The sequence below is a fragment of the Mobula hypostoma genome, chromosome 29 (genome assembly GCF_963921235.1).
Source record: "Mobula hypostoma chromosome 29, sMobHyp1.1, whole genome shotgun sequence".
Taxonomy (NCBI): Eukaryota; Metazoa; Chordata; class Chondrichthyes; order Myliobatiformes; family Myliobatidae; genus Mobula; species Mobula hypostoma.
Genome location: NC_086125.1, coordinates 7,428,624 through 7,444,098, shown reverse-complemented (window position 1 = coordinate 7,444,098; position 15,475 = coordinate 7,428,624).

Here is a 15,475-nt window from a genome sequence, read left to right as displayed (position 1 = left end):
CTGTTTCCATTAATATAGCAATTTCAACTGCTCTTTTAAATGTAAGTTGTGCTTGAGTTAGGAGTTGTTTTTGAATGTTTTCTTATAAGATTCCACAAACTAAACAATCTCTCAGTGCACCTTTCAACCCATTATCAAATTGACAATACTCAACTTCTTCAGTTCAACCACGTACACTGAAATGGACTCCCTTCCTATTCATTCTGCTTATGAAACCTAAATCGCTCTGCAATCAACAGTGGCTTTGGTTCTAAATGTTCATGCATTCCTTTCACAGTATCAGCAAAGCTCATTTCCACTGGTTTGGTTCCAGCAGTTAGATTCCTAAGCAAATTGTTTGCTTTTCCACCAGCTGTTGTTCCTCGCTGATCTGATGCACTAAAAGACACAGAATCAGGTTGACTATCACCAGCATGTTTATTATCAGGCAGCAACCTTCCATTTCTCTAGCAATTGCTTTTTTTTTAATGAGGCTGGATTGCTAGCTCAACGCTCAACCCTGCCCAAATAGAAAGCCTGCAAGGATTCGAACCCAGGACCACTCACCCTGAAGTCCAGCTACACCACCAGCAACCAGCAAGCAACTTTGTAGAAATCTGTTTTCACTTTGACACAAAAGAGTTTTTTTCAGTTGAAATTAAATCCAATTTGATTCAATGTTGTAAAACAATAAAACATGAAAACTTTCAAGGGGAGGTGAATATTTTTTATAGGCTCTGTAACCCATAATGAATTATTTTTATGAACAAGAATGCTTAATCAAATTATATATTTGCAATATTACTCAAATATTATTGAAATATTATTGACAGCACAGTCTATCTACCCGAAGCAATCCCGCAGCCCCTCCTCTGCCTCATGTGACCAACTCTCCAGTCCTTATCTCTGGAGTCTTGCTCTCCAGCCTCTGCCTGTATGCACATATGAGGACAGCCAAGTGATCAGATTTCCTGAATATGGTCTAGGCATGGAACGGTAGGCGTTCCTGATCATAGTACAGCAGTGGTCGAGTATGTTGGGACCCTCGGTCCTGTAGGTGATACGTTGATGATAATTGAGCCTGATTGAAGTTGCCATCAATGATCTGAAAGGCATTGGGTTAGGCTGGGCTAAGGTTAGAGTGCAGAAATGCAGGGTAAGCACAGTGTTGTAACTGGTAAGCAGGAATGTATGCTGTAGAATGAGGAATCTGAAACGATGTATGCACCATGGGATGCAGTGGAGAAGCCACAAGCAAGGCAATCCACCTACAAGTGGAATTGGCAGGATATGGCAAAAAGCATACTGCTGGTGTTCAGCAACGTACCTGGAGGGATGGGAAATGCATACACTGAAATGAGAAGGGAGTGCTGAAATTTGACAATGGTGAGAACAAAATGAGATGGCGGAGAGCAGCTGCATATATTTGGGATGAGAAAAGTGGAGGAGTGAATGGAATCCTGTCCTGTGCTGGAGATGGATGGCAAATCAGCAACAATATATGCACAGCTGACAGTAATGTACAAAATGTGGGTTGGCCATTCAGAGAAGAAAAGAAATATATTCTCACAGAAAGTAGTGGATCTTTAGAACTCTGGGGTTAAAGATCAGACATGACCTTAATGAAAGCACAAAGCACAAATATCCTTCTCCTTCTATTTCTTACGCTCTTGTGTTTAGAGGGTACTGTCAAGCAATTACTTAATTGTCAGTCCTACTTGACTCTTCAGGTCCAAGTTCAAAATCTAGTTCATTTATAAACAATGCTGCAATTGTTAAATACTAGAAAGGACTTGAATTTGTACAATGCCTGATCATATCCTTCAAATGCCAAAAGCATTTCACAATCTAACAATTCATCTCAAATAATGCACATGGGATACATTAATTGTTGCATTCTTATTTTAATTACAATGACTACATTTTAAAAACATTTAATTAACTTTTTTTTTGTGTTCTGTATTCTGAGGATGCAAAATGCAAACCTGCTATGTAAATTCAACTTTTCAATTTTGACAAAGTTTATAATTTAAAGTTATAGCCTTATGCACGCAGTCAAAACTTACTTACTCACTGCCCATTACCCCGCTGGAATTTGGGGCAGCAATGAAGGTCCTCCATCTCTAGCAGAGTTCAGGGCTTCCTTCATCATGTCAGCAGCTCTGCTTTCACTACTGTCAATCATGCAAGTCCCGGGTGGAGACTCAGGAATACCGTTGTACTCAGATGCAGAAGGATTCTTCTTTGTTGTTTCTATAACAATTTTGTTTGACCAGTCAGGGATGTTAGCCCTGAGCTGAACCCCCAAACCTGGAGGACCGCTGGACCACTCTTAGTCTGGCCTCTACCCTTTGAGCTGTTTGAGCTAAAGCAAAAAGCCCTCACTCCAGCCAACATAGCTCTCCGGGTCAGTCAGACACACAAGACCCCAAACCCAACAACAAGGTTGTGGTCCTCTTGGATGTCAGTCAAGAAGGCTTTAAATACAATAGGCAAATCTGATCGCAGAAAATATGATGGTGAAAAGAAATTACTGGTTACTTGATACCATGTGTATATCTTGTGGCATTCCTTTTTATGAGACCCGGTCTTTAGATTACTTCAAATATTAAAAAAAACAGTAAAATATTGAAATTTGCTTTACTATTATGATGACACCTTTAATTTGAATTTTGGGATTTCAAATGTGATTTCAAATGTGCCTATTGATTCACAATTAGTAACATTGTTTAAAAGATAACATTTTGCATCTTAAACATATACCAACATATATTAAGAGATTTATGAACTAAACTTAAGTTGCCTCAGCAGCAGGATGGCCATATCTAAACAGTACTTTACAAACACTTTAAATTTTAAAAAACAATTCAAAGAGCGGATGTTTAAACAAATAATGTTTCAAAGTCCAAGGAACATTGATTATCCAAGTGAGTCTCCAAACCAAAAGAACCCATTTTTAAAAAGACCATCAAGGACCCGATGGGCAGAAAGAAAAAAAATCATGCAGACAATAAACGCAAGCAATTAGCGTTCTGAACTGAAGTCCACATTAAGATGATTTTGGGAAGCTTCGGTTTCTGGAAGGACAGTCTTTTTCCAGAATTAGGCTATTTTGCCCATCAAAAGTAAATACGTTCTGTAACAATACAGTACTTCAACAGTGAGCAGGCTTTAGCCGCACAATGCAAGTTGTGAAGGGGAAAAAATGAATTAGTTAAAAGTCCAACCTTTAAGTACAATGGGAAATCTGATCCCAGAAAATATGACTTGGTGAGAAGAAAAGAAACAGTAAAAACCATTTTGCAACACATTATTACAACATGAAGGATGAAGCAGATATTTGATGTGGATCTGTTCAGATGGAGATTGTTACCATGATGCCCATCCTGTATCTGCTATGGTCCTTTGTTTCTCTGTTGCTGGTGTAATATACCATAACAACGAGGGGGAACATGGGCAACCTGCTCCCAGCACTCTATACTGATGCACATCCAGTAATTCTAAGTAAACGCTCCTGATTTTAACTCACCTGCAAACAGAAGCATCATGCTTCTCTCTGTGGGTCATGTGAATTAATTAAACTGTACATTTATGACTCCCATTCTGTAATATAGTTCAACAGACCATTGCATTGATCCAATGAAAGCCAAAAGCCCTTCTACCATCAAAAAGGCACAAAGTAGGAACAGCCCTGGTCCCAACAATTCAATGCAGCTATAAAGAAGGCAAGACAGTGGCTATATTTCATTAGGAGTTTGAGATTTGGTATGTCAACTAAAACACTTGCAAGTTTCTATTGATGTACCATGGAGAACGTTCTAACTGACTGTATCACTGTGGGGCGGGGGGTGTGTTTGGTGACTACTGCAAAGGATCGAAATAAGCTGCTGCAGGGAGTTGTAAATTAGTCAGTTCCATCGTGGGCACTGGCCTCTGCAGTATCCAGAACATCTTCAAGGAACGATGCCTCCAAAAGGCGGCATCCATAACTAAGGACCCCCACCACCCAGGACTTGGCCACTTCTCATTGCTACCATCAGGAAGGAGGAACAGGAGCCTGAAGGCACACAATCAACAATTCAGGAACAGTTTTTTTCCCCTCTACCATCCAATTTCTGAACGGATATTGAACCCATGAACACTGCATCACTACTTTTTTATTTCTTATTTTTCTGCACTACTTATTTAACAAATAAATTCTTCTCAGGTCTCCAGCCAGGTTCAGATATCGATTTTAACCAATTGTTTCAATGACAGACTCTGCCATCTTCATCAGGGATGATGCCTAGGCGTGTCTAGTCTGGTGGTATTTATATCCCATACTCTGTCCCTCTTGATTGGTTAGTCCTCACCCAATCAGGTTTCTGCTCTCCCAGCTTGCTTACAATCAAATTCCAGCTCATACTTAAAGTGAGACCTCTGGCTTTCTTAAAATTCTTTTCCTCTAGTTTTATTTCAATGGTTTCCTTCACCAGGAGGTCCCAAAAGCCACTGGCACGGCACTATAGTTTTGTGTTGTCAAAGTCAATCCTATGGCCATTGCAAACACAATGTTCTGCTACTGCCAATTTCTCCAGGTAACCCAAATGGATACACCTCCTGTGCTCCTTGATGCGGGTTTCCACCATGCGTCCTGTTTACCTAATATACACCACTCTGCATTCACAGGGAATCCTGTAAAAGCCAGCCATCCTACATCCCAGGTCATCTTTGACCCACATAAACTGTGATTTGAGCTTCCTGCAACACACATCAAAGTTGCTGGTGAACGCAGCAGGCCAGGCAGCATCTATAGGAAGAGGTACAGTCGACGTTTCAGGCCGAGACGTTGACTGTACCTCTTCCTATAGATGTTGCCTGGCCTGCTGCGTTCACCAGCAACTTTTATGTGTGTTGCTTGAATTTTCAGCATCTGCAGAATTCCTGTTATTTGAGCTTCCTTATGGGTTTGTGAATGGTATTAAACCAGTATTTCTTCAGGATCCTGGCGATCAATCCAGAAATTGTGGAAATATATGGAAGACAGGCAGTAGCAATGGGTTCCTCTTCATTGATAGGTTTCCTGGTTTTTCTATCGGCCCTCTTAAGGCCCCAATTGATTTCCTTCACCTTGCAACGTTCTGTAGTAATGTCGTGAGTAATCGTCTTATTTCCTCATGGAGACTCCTCCAGTCCAAAATAGTTTTTGCATGGTTAACCGAATTAGAAAGAACCACTCCATGTTGGGAGGCGTGACGGTGGCTGTTATTACTGAGGTACAAATCCGTGTGAGTAGGTTTACGATAGATGCCATACCCAAGGCTACTGTTTGGTTTCCATCATATTAGAACATCCAGGAATGGGAGGCAACCATTCTTCTCCATCTCCATCGTAAATTGAATATTTGGATGTATACTAATCAGATGGACGTGGAACTGCTGGAGTGCCTGAAGTCCATGAGGCCACACTACAAAGATGTCATCGATGTACCTGAAGAAGCATTTGAGTGCAAGGCCAATGAAGTCAGAGCCCTCTCCTCAAAGTCCTCCATGTGGAAATTAGCAATAGCCAGCGACAAGAGCGTTCCCATGGCCAATCTTTCCGTTTATTCATAGTAGCTTCCCTTATAGATGATGTACGATGATGTAAGGGGGTGTTCAAAAAGGTCAATGATACCCTTGTCAGACCTTGACCACAGGAGGACCAAGCTGTCCTTAATGGGAATGCTCGTGAACGCGTCAAAACTGACCATTATGCCCTCCAGGGTTCAGCTGGAAGTTGGTTATCATTTTTATGAAGTCAGTTGAACTTGAGATGTTGCTCACAGTCCCCAACAAAGGGAGACAGCATGGTCGTTAAATGCTTAGTGAGGCAGTAAGTCGGAGAATCTATCCCACTGCTGATAGGCTTCAGGTTGGTGGTGGTGGGGAGGGAGTTCTCCTTGCGTATCTTAGGAAGCCCGTAAGGTTTGGCGGCACTGACGCCTGAGGTAGATGTGTCGTGCATATGTCTGCTAGCAGTCCAGATTTCTTCAGTAAAGTGGAGGCCATCCTCCCAATCGAAGCCGTGGAACCCCGCTGTGGAACTCTGTAGACGGGATTGTCCAGAATCCGTTGGACTTTCCTCTGAGGACATCACTTCCTTTGTCCACTGGTAAAATCATGACAGCTGGGTTTCGCCATAGTGCTTGGAGTGTCAGTCACTCTCCTTTTGTATTGTTCAGTTTCGGCAAACCCTGCAGAGTATCATATATCGGCCAGCGGAAACCCGTCTGTAGGAGCACAAGAGGTATACCCGTTTGGGTTACCTGGAGAAATTGGCAGTAGGAGAACATTACATTGCAATGGCCGTAGGGTTGTCTTCAATGCACAAAACTACTGTGCCGTGCCAGTAGCTTTTGGGACCCCCTGGTGAAGGAAGCCATTGAAGTAAAACAAGAGGAAAATAATTTTAACAAAGCCAAAGGTCTCGCTCTAAGTAAGAACTGGAATTTGATTGTAAACATGGAGGGACGGTGGAACCCTGATTGGATGAGGACTAACCAATCAGGACAGACAGACAGACAACCGGGGTATAAATACCACCGGACTAAACATCTCCAGGCATCATCCTTGATGAAGGTGGCAGAGTTTGTCATCGAAGCATTGATTAAAATCAATACCTGTACCAATCTGGAAGACCGAGAAGAGATTATTCATCATATATACTGGGAAAGCACCAGATATTTTTATACTTACCGTAATTCACATTTTTTTCTCTTCATTATTGTTGTACCGCTGCCACTACATTAACAAATTTCACAACATATGTTGGTGGTATTAAACCCGATTCTGAATGAACCCCCTTCAATTTCTGGATGAGTGCAGACCCAAAGACCTTAAAGCAGCTCAACAACTGCTACGCTGCTCTGGATGCCGTGGCACATGCCTGTTGCTACGCAGGCAGAGTTCAAAGTTCAATCCCACCATCCTCTGTGCGTGCACCCTGTGGAATGCATGGCTTTTCTCCAGGTGCTGCAGTTTCCTCCCACAGTCCAAAGGTGTACTGGGTAGGTTAATTCATCATTGTAAATCACCCTGTGATTAGGTTAGTTTTTTTTTAAATATAGGGTTGCTGGGGTTTGCAGGGGTGATGTGGCTCGAAGGGCTGGAAGGGCCTATTCCCTGCTGTATCTCTAAATTAAATAATGAAAAACATCCTAAGCATGCAAAGCAGCCTGCTTGATAGACACATTAAGGTGTGGTGGGAAGATGGTGGGAAGATGGCGGCGCGATGCAGCTCACAGCGGCCACTCCGGTGGTGATGTCTGTTATTTGTCAAGTAGGGTGCCGTGCACAATCCTGATTTGATGGAGATGGACGTGACCGCACGGAGGAACATCTGGTGAAACTTCTGAAATGCCTGCTTCGCTGCTGCTGCTACTGTGTGGTCCAGAATCTCCGGAGGGGAAGGCCCCGAGTCCTTGGCTTTGCTTGTTGCTCAACGGCCGGGGCAGGGTCGAAGTGCTCGACAGAGAATGGTGCTCGGAGAGGCTGTGTCGGAGGGGCTGGTCGGAGGCTCAAAGTTTTCGGATGGACTCAGAGTCCGCTGTGATCGGGTGCTTCCAATAGTGCTGCATCAGTGAGTTGGCGGTTCTTGGAGGTTCATGGCAAGGAGAGTTTCTCCCTTCTGCTGCCTGCGTGGGATGATGAGTCTATCGAGACTTTGAGATTTTTTTTACCGTCCCCGTGGTCTGCTCTTTATCAAATTATGGTTTTGGTTTTGCTTTGCACTGTTGTAACTATATGTTATAATTATGTGGTTTTGTCAGTTTTAGTATTGGTTTATCCTGTGTTTTCTTGTGATATCATTCTGGAGGAACGTTGTATCATTTTTTAATGCATGCATTTCTAAATGACAATAAACAAAGACTGAGAGTCCTCACATTGTTTACTGCCCTATTTGGATATTTAGAAAACCAGGAAAACAATAGAACTACTAGACTTGCTCCCCAAATGCTCAATTCTCTCTGAAAAGTGGGCATCTCATATCCAGAATAAAGTTGCTCAAATTTCAACTCAAACTTCTTATGCCACTATAAAAACGAGTCATCCAGAAACCAATTATATGGGGGAAACAAGTAACAAAGTAGCATATTAAGACAAATAAACATATAACTGTCATGGTCCGATCCGTGAAGTCTGCATTCCGGTTCACGGTCTGGTCCATCGACCCTTGCTCCAGGTTTTCCTGTCTACCCTGTTTCTGTTCCTGTTGAGCACTAATTGAGGCAGCTGATTCTCGTTGGGCTGGCTGCATAAATACCTCCAGAGACAAGGGAGTGGCTGCTGGATTGTTCTTGTCCTTACTCCTTGTATCCCTTCCCCGGCCTTCTGTTTCCTCACCTGAAGCTCTGCCTTGTCTTGCCAGTGACTTTCGCCTTGCCTCGCCTGTAGTCTTGGAGTCACCCTGTACCTAGCTCCCTTCCTGCCCCTTGCCTCCTTCAGGTAAGCCGGGCCGTCTTGACGTTACCCTGCAGTTGGTTCTGTCCCTTCCTGTCCCTTGCCTCTGTCGGGTGGAGACCTGTGCCCTGCCCAGGAGTACCGCACACTGCCCAGGAGGAGCTTCAAGACCCCAAGCCTGGAGCTGCGCCCCAAGCCAAGCTTCAAGACCCCAAGCCTCAAGTCTCTAGCCAGGCCTTGCCTCTAGTCTCCAGCCTCCAGCCTCGCCTCAGGTCTCTAGCCTTGCCTCAAGACTCCAGCCTCATCCTGCCTGCCAGCCAAATCATATCCTTGCCTAGTTCTGGGGTCCGAGCCAGAGGCAAGACCCAGGTACTAGGTCCTTGTCCAGTCTCTGGCTCGGAGTCCAAACCTGGGCTCCTAGCTCTCTTGTCCAGTCCTGGTCCGGGTTCCCTGTTTTCGTGTCCATGTCCTAGCCCTCACTCTGTATCCTAGTCCTGTCCCTAGAACTTCAGTGTCTGTGTCTTGCACTTGGGTCTGTTCTGACCCACCTCCTTATGACAGAACGATCCCGCCAACCATGGACCCAGCGACACAGACACTGTTGTTTTCCTCTTGCCACCCAGGGTTCCCTTCTGTTAAATACCCTCCCACCCGCCCAGGTCATCCATGGTCTGGATAGCCTGTTTGGTCGCCAGGAGGCTCCCGTGGGGTGGGGGGGGGGCGCGGTTACTGTCATAGTCCGGTCCATGAAGTCCGCATTCTGGTTCACGGTCCGGTCCATTGACCCTTGCTCCAGGTTTTCCTGTCTATCCTGTTTCTGTTCCTGTTGAGCACTAATTGAGGCAGCTGATTCTCGTTGGGCTGGCTGCATAAATACCTCCAGAGACAAGGGAGTGGCTGCTGGATTTTTCTTGTCCTTACTCCTTGTATCCCTTCCTCGGCCTTCTGCTTCCTCGCCTGAAGCCCTGCCTTGTCTTGCCGGTAACTCTTGCCTCGCCTCGCCTGTAGTCTTGGAGCCACCCTGTACCTAGCTCCCTTCCTGTCCCTTGCCTCCACCGGGTAAGTCAGGCCATCTTGCCGTTACCCTGCGGTGGGTTCTATCCCTTCCTGTCCCTTGCCTCCGTCAGGTGGAGATCTGCGCCCTGCCCAGGAGTACCGCGCCCTGCCCAGGAGGAGCTTCAAGACCCCAAGCCTCAGGTCTCCAGCTTCCAGACTCGCCTCAGGTCTCCAGCTTCCAGACTCGCCTCAGGTATCCAGCCTCCAGCCTCGCCTCAGGTCTCTAGCTTTGCCTCAAGACTCCAGCCTCGTCCTGCCTGCCAGCCAAGTCACTTCCTTGCCTAGTTCTGGGGTCAAAGCCAGAGGCAAGACCCAGGTACTGGGTCCTTGTCCAGTCTCTGGCTCGGAGTCCAAGCCCGGGCTCCTAGCTCTCATGTCCAGTCCTGTTCCGGGTTCGCGGTTTTCGTGTCCATGTCCTAGCCCTCACCCTGAATCCTAGTCCTGTCCTTAGTACTTCAGTGTCTGTGTCTTGCACTTGGGTCAGTTCCCAGCCACCTCCTTATGACAATAACAGATTTAGAATACAAGAAACAAAGTAACGGATTAAACACAAATCGCAAAACCCGGGCTGCACGCCTCTTCTTTAAAACTCCTATGGAACTGCAAAAACTTAAAACAGACAGTTAACTTCTCACAGAGAAACAACACTTGTCAGAGAACAACTGCTAAGGAAAAAGCAGCTGGGTGGGACGCAACACATTCACAGTCTCTTGAAGGCCAAGATCGAGATAGATATCTATCTATCTATCTATCTCTCTCTCTCTCTCTCTCTCTCTCTCACTCACTCACTCACTCACTCACTCACACACACACACACACACACACACACACACACACACACACACACACTCGCAACAGCAAACTTGAAGCATGTGCCCGCACCTCACATATCTCCGTATTCAAATCATTCACACTCTAGTTACAGGGAAGGGGGATGCAGGTTGAATGACCCCCTCCCTACAACAATGAAGCGCAAATGAACTAACCACCCCACAATTCCCACTGCTGGCAAACGTTCGCCGATATCCTTTGCAGGGAACTCTGAGTGGAATACAAGGAATCTGGCAGAGAAGTAGAAGGCTGCCCCTTCCCCCTCAACAGTCTCTTTTTTTTGGTGCAGTATTTCCACACTGCATCGATGGGGGGCGGCGGGGTTGGAAACTACCTAATGCCTTCTCCTCCGGAACCCCAGCCTTAAGCAATGCTAAAACATTTATTTACCGGATGTGCAGGCTCCCCAATCCCCGGGAGTCTAATTTCCATACCTGGCAGCGTACACCCTCTTCTACACACTGTAAACCTTGTAATAATTGAATCGCTGTACAGTACTTACAGAAAGACCAACAGCACTACCCTTTTCACTGTATCGGGAAAACTGCCTCCCCCACGTGAGCCACCATTCCAGATGTTAATTCAATATCCTCTGGTGGGATACCACTATCAAGGTATATTTCTGTCATAAGAGACTGGCGAAGAACTTTAGTACCCTCCTTTACTGTGCTCCTTTCCATTTGGGGTTTAAATTCCATTCAGTAGGATGAGATGCCGAAATTTAACTGCGGCTGTTACCCGAACCAATTGTGATGCACTGTGCTCAGGGGAAGCAAGCAGTGTTCTCAGTGCATTATTGATTACATGTTAGGACGATAGGCTTCCTACGGCATCCATCTCTCTGTTAGATAGGATCACTCCGGTACCCCCTCATCCCATAATCTCAATAACCACGCGGCTGAAGACACTCCAGCCTGTTGTCTGTACATATCTCCTAAACTCGCTATTTCCTTAGTGGAGAATTCTCTGAGCTCTGTTGTCTTGAAGGCGTCCATTACACTATCCCCCACACATTCCTGACCCTCCTTCCCCTCCCCCTCCTGAAAGGAAGAAGCTACTGGGGCGATATCCCCACGACGGGTGTGGGAATACGTAGTCACTGGCCTGGCCCGTACTGACTGGGACACACAAGGGAGAGGGCAATCATTTTGAGGATTAAACCAAGGAGTCCTCGCTACTCTTTCTCCCTCATTTTCATCATCCAGCCAGGCATCTCCACCTCCCATCCCCACAGTCTGATCTCAACGTGGCTCAAACCTCAACGGGATCAGGTTCCCAACTGGCCCTTCGAGCCGCCTGTAAATTCTGTACTTTCATTAGCCGACAGGCTATCTGTATCTACTAACTTTGTAGCCCTACTCAGCCGTCAATAGTGATTCGCTCGGAATAATAGTGCTAACTGAGATCTTCCAATTCATTCTAAGCCTCACTTTCGTTTTATACTGATGTCTCACAATTGCTGAAAAAAGCCAGAAAGCATCCCGCTGGCTATCCGTTCTCCTGGGAAAACCCAGTGATTTAAGTATAGAAACAATGTGATGTCCCATTTCAACTCGGTGAAATCTAACTGGTCTGACCTATCTACCGGCATTCCACAACCCATGAGTAAGTTAGCGAGATTTCCAAAGCCCGCACTATTATCTGTCCACCCTGGGACACAACATCTCTCAGACTGAGGGTCCTATCTTTTAAATAACCGCTTAAAGAAATGCATTTCTTCTCAAAAAGCTCTCAGCACCAAATATAATGTTCAATCAGGTTCACGGGTCTGGCAAGTGAGACAGGAATTGTGCCAACTTTAAATAGCTATATTAATAACTCATTTACAAACAGTAAAAATTTGACCTAACACTCACGTTCCCCAAGTTAGGCCACTTATGAAACCCAATACCTTTCAGTTAAAAACTTTGATTAAAAAGAAATCCATCTTCACAAAGTTTCCTTGCAATTTCATTCTGTGTAAAAGTTCTCCAGAATTGTGATGGCCATGGTATAAACACCACATGGCCGGGCAGCAGAGGAAAATACATTTTATGTTTCTCTTCCATAAGACTATAGGATATAGGATCTGTGTTAGAACACGCAACCAGGAATGAAAGGGTTACCATATAAGGAATGTCTGGCAGCTCTTGGGCTGTATTCCCTGGAGTTCAGGAGAATGAGGGGGGATCTCATAGAAACATTCTGAATGTTAAAAGGCCTGAACAGATTAGATATGGACAAATTATTTCCCATGGTAGGGAAGTCTAGGAGGGCATGACTTCAGGATTGAAGGATGTCCATTTAGAACAGAGATGCGGAGAAATTACTTTAGTCAGAGGGTGGTAAATCTGTGGAATTTGTTGCCACAAGCGGCTGTGGAAGCCAAGTCATTGGGTGCGTTTAGGGCAGAGATAGATAGGTTCTTGATTAAGCAGGACATCAAAGGGTATGGGGAGAAGGCAGGGGAGTTGGGATGACTGGAAGAATTGGATCAGTCCATGATTGAATGAAGGAGAAGACTCAATGGGCCAAATGGCCTACTTCTCCTCCTATATTTTATGGTCTTATGCAACCCATCAGGTCTACTCCATCTTTAACCAATCAATCGCTGCCTTAAGTACAATCAATGGCTTGGCCAGCACAACTGTCTGGTGCAACATATTACACAGGGGTGCCCTATTACGTAACCGGCAACAATGAATATCAATTGAGACAGGTTATATAAAAACAACCAAACATTTATTAAACATGGATAAACAATAAAAAACAAACGAAAACCTTAACCAGAAATTAACCGCTATGCGGACATTCTACAAACCGCCACTCAGTACTGGTTCTTAAAGCAGTAAATGCGAAAACAGTTCTTAGAGTGGTAAAGTCAAATACAGTTCTTAAAATGGTGAATTCGAAAGTCCAACAGATTTATACATTCAATTGGGAGAGACTTCTCTGGAGAAGGATTCCTTCATAGACGCGACTTTCCTGCTGGTTCTGTCCAAAAGGATTCACGGTGACGGAAACAAACAGCTTAAAACAACTGACCTTTCTTCTGGCGAGCAAATCCTGCATGAACTACCTTGCTCTTTTGGCAGGGGTTATCTTCGATGCAGGTCGTTACCTCTTCAACGAAGACTCAATAAGGTCGATCCTTTGTTAAACTGCCAAACGATACCAACTTCTCTTAATCCTTCAGGTCCTGTACTTCGATAAAGTCTTCACTCTCCAATACTACTGAAAAGGTACATCAACAAATCTGGCAAAAAAGGATAAACTGCCAATCCAGCACTATTGTACCTTAGAATAAAATGTAACACTCTGTTTTAAAAATGAAACTGTGTCATAAAGCAAATACACAACGTAACGGAAACAATGACTAACGTTCTAGCTGGAAAACTAACTGGGTCACCTTTTGTACCCATGGTGAACATGTCATCACGTGACCTCACATCAGGGGGAAAATTACATCAGGTGACCTCCAAAAGACCATTACATCATTCTCACAAGAAAGTCACAAGATCTCCTTGAGGTATGTAACAGCCCGAACTTTTGCATGTCACTGTATGAGTAGGTTTCGATGAAATTCCCCCTTATCCTTCTGAATTGTAACATAGAAACATAGAAACATAGAAAATAGGTGCAGGAGTAGGCCATTCGGCCCTTCGAGCCTGCACCGCCATTTATTATGATCATGGCTGATCATCCAACTCAGAACCCCGCCCCAGCCTTCCCTCCATACCCCCCGACCCCCATAGCCACAAGGGCCAGATCTAACTCCCTCTTAAATATAGCCAATGAACTGGCCTCAACTGTTTCCTGTGGCAGAGAATTCCACAGATTCACCACTCTCTGTGTGAAGAAGTTTTTCCTAATCTCGGTCCTAAAAGGCTTCCCCTTTATCCTCAAACTGTGGCTCCTTGTTCTGGACTTCCCCAACATCGGGAACAATCTTCCTGCATCTAGCCTGTCCAATCCCTTTAGGATTTTATACGTTTCAATCAGATCCCCCCTCAATCTTCTAAATTCCAACGAGTACAAACCCAGTTCATCCAGTCTTTCTTCATATGAAAGTCCTGTCATCCCAGGAATCAATCTGGTGAACCTTCTTTGTACTCCCTCTATGGCAAGGATGTCTTTCCTCAGATTAGGGGACCAAAACTGCACACAATACTCCAGGTGTGGTCTCACCAAGGCCTTGTACAACTGCAGTAGTACCTCCCTGCTCCTGTACTCGAATCCTCTCGCTATAAATGCCAGCATACCATTCGCCTTTTTCACCACCTGCTGTACCTGCATGCCCACTTTCAATGACTGGTGTATAATGACACCCAGGTCTCGTTGCACCTCCCCTATTCCTTATCGTCCACCATTCAGATAATAATCTGTTTTCCTACTTTTGCCACCAAAGTGGATAACTTCACATTTAGCCACATTAAATTGCATCTGCCATGAATTTGCCCACTCACCCAACCTATCCAAGTCACCCTGCATCCTCTTAGCATCCTCCTCACAGCTAACACTGCCACCCAGCTTCGTGTCATCCGCAAACTTGGAGATGCTGCATTTAATTCCCCATCCAAGTCATTAATATATATTGTAAACAACTGGGGTCCAAGCACTGAGCCTTGCGGTACCCCACTAGTCACCGCCTGCCATTCTGAAAAGGTCCCGTTTATTCCCACTCTTTGCTTCCTGTCTGCTAACCAATTCTCCATCCACATCAATATCTTACCCCCAATACCGTGTGCTTTATTTTGCACACTAACCTCCTGTGTGGGACCTTGTCAAAAGCCTTTTGAAAATCCAAATATACCACATCCACTGGTTCTCCCCTATCCACTCTACTAGATACATCCTCAAAAAATTCTATGAGATTCGTCAGACATGATTTTCCTTTCACAAATCCATGCTGACTTTGTCCGATGATTTCACCGCTTTCCAAATGTGCTGTTATCACATCTTTGATAACTGACTCCAGCAGTTTCCCCACCACCGACGTTAGGCTAAGTACAAGCCCAGATTAACGAAAGCTTCCCATAAATTGCGGGTGTGGAAATATATCTGTAACCCTTTATAACTTCTGTAAAATGTAATGTGACAAAATGGAACTTGTGAAATCACAGAATGCTTTGCTGGTTTGTTGGTTTGTTTAGATGGAAGCCTTGCAAGAGTGAGTGTGATTTATAGCAGGATGTGTTTTATGTCAGGGA